The 2156-nt window shown below is 36.7% G+C and overlaps 1 non-coding gene across 1 annotated transcript; it reads right to left on the reverse strand.

Annotated features, from left to right (window-relative positions):
* Window positions 1-1798: 1798 nt before the first annotated feature.
* On the reverse strand, window positions 1799-1905 carry LOC141624395 (small nucleolar RNA R71). Its single transcript, XR_012534201.1, has one exon. It is a non-coding gene; the product is annotated as a small nucleolar RNA R71 (small nucleolar RNA).
* Between the last annotated feature and the right edge of the window lie 251 nt (window positions 1906-2156).

The following is a 2156-nucleotide window of genomic DNA, read 5'->3' on the forward strand; positions in this document are numbered from 1 at the left end:
AAATTATCATGTTCCTCTTAGCAATCTCTAGTGTAGTTTATATCAATCAAATCTCTCTTTAATCTTGTAATCAACATTTAATCAAGATTTAATACAAATTTCATTTCCTTAATCTCTCTTTGGTTCATCTTTCATTTTGGGTAATTGAAGATTATTTGGGTAATTATTGGGAGATTGACAACCTTCCAATCAATCATCAAGTACTTCTATTATTCTTTGCTTTATTATTGGAATCATTAGTAGGTATAATTCTCTTAATCCCTTTTTAATGATTGTTAATTATCTTCATTTATTCATCATGTTTTATTTTGTTGGTGTGATTGACAACCTTGCTAGCATGTTCAACATGATAATGAGTGAGTAGTTTCCTTAGCTAGGGTTAATGGGTAATTAGGGGAAACCAACATGGAGGATGATTCATGCTTAAATTAATATGTTTTCATAGTTTATTTGCTTGTTTGTTGTGATCTCAACTTATGCACATGTTATGTTTGATGAAATGCGAGCCTATGAATCCTTGCATTTTTTACCCATCACCTATCTTTTCAATGAGACTTGTAAGACATAAACCAACTCGAGTCTCATTAGACCATGCATATAGTTGAGTAGGGAAGATTAAGTCGACTTGTAGGTGTTGTACAATCTAATCGATTCGGCCCCGGGACCCAAACTTTCCTAGGATTGTAAGATATAAACCAACTCGATCCATCACAACAATAATTGCTTGCTTATAATTTGAGAATATGTTTGTATGATCAATTCTCATGAATCCCCTATGACCCCATGACACCCTAGTGCCTTTTATCAATTGTTTACGGCCCTTTTTAATCATCTTGCTTGTTTACTTTTATTGCTATTTAGTTTAGTGATCTTCTACTTCAAACCCCAAATTGTGACACCCCCTAGACACCACTAGTTGCAATTGAAAATCTCATCTCAATTCCCGTCCCTTAGGATCCGACCTTTACTTACCTCTTTACTAATTGTAGAGTTGTTTCTGGAGTTATAAATTGTGTTTTGGTCTAGGTGCTCCTAACGACAAGTACCAAAAACTAAACCTCCAAGTGAGTCCGACCAAAAAATGGCGCCGTTCTTGCAGGACTGACTTAACTTGATTTAGATTTTCTTAAATTGTTATTAGTTGTGTCTTTCTTTGCCTTGGAGAAGTAAAACTCCTCAAGGTTTGTTCTAATTATTTTTGAGTTGTTTGATATTTTACATGTCTAGAAGATCACAAGGTAACTTGTTACCCTTTGATCGCGAAATTGAAAGGACTTTGACAAACAATAGAAGACTTGCTAGGAGAACTTTGAGAGGTATTGGTGAGGTTGTAGAGATTCAACCAAACACTATTGAGTTCATCAACACTTTTGCAAGAGAAGGTGAGGAGAACCCAACACAAAATCAAACACAAAATCAACCCACAATGCCTAAATTTTCATCACATTCCGTACCCACCGAGGAGAACCTACCCAACGGTACTCCCACACCACAACATTTAACCGGAAATTTCATTGCCAAATCCACATTTATCCAATTAGTTGAAAGAAGCCAATTTGGGGGGATGCCTAGTGAAGACCCTCACTCTCACATGGAGATTTTTTGTGACTATTGTGATGCGATTTCTCAAACCGGTGTAACTCAAGACCAAATTCGATGGGTCTTATTTCCCTTTTCTCTAATTGGCACCGCAAAACAATGGTTGAAAGGCCTTGATAAGGCTATTTTCGGAATTGATTCTTGGAAGAAATTGGCTCTAGCTTTCTACAAAAAGTTCTATCCACCGGAAAACACTAACATGCTAAGAGCTCAAATTACGGGCTTTAAGCAAAGAGATGAAGAATCTTTGTATGAAGCTTGGGAGCGATTCAAGGGAATTTGTCGCTCATGTACTCATCATGGACTTAGCGAGTGGTTCTTGGTACAACAATTTTGGAACGGTTTTTATGAAGACTCAAGAAACATTCTCAACATGGGATCAAATGGAATGTTCACCAAAGTTGATGACAATGAAACTTGGAACAAGATTGAGGAAATGGCGGTCCATAATTCACAATATAGTAGACCTCGCAAGGCTACTAGAGGAGTAAAGCATGAAGTGGACTCTATTACTCAATTGGGTGCTCAACTTAGTGCTCACATTGATACCATCAATT

This window comes from Silene latifolia, chromosome X (genome assembly GCF_048544455.1).
Source record: "Silene latifolia isolate original U9 population chromosome X, ASM4854445v1, whole genome shotgun sequence".
NCBI classification, from domain to species: domain Eukaryota; kingdom Viridiplantae; phylum Streptophyta; class Magnoliopsida; order Caryophyllales; family Caryophyllaceae; genus Silene; species Silene latifolia.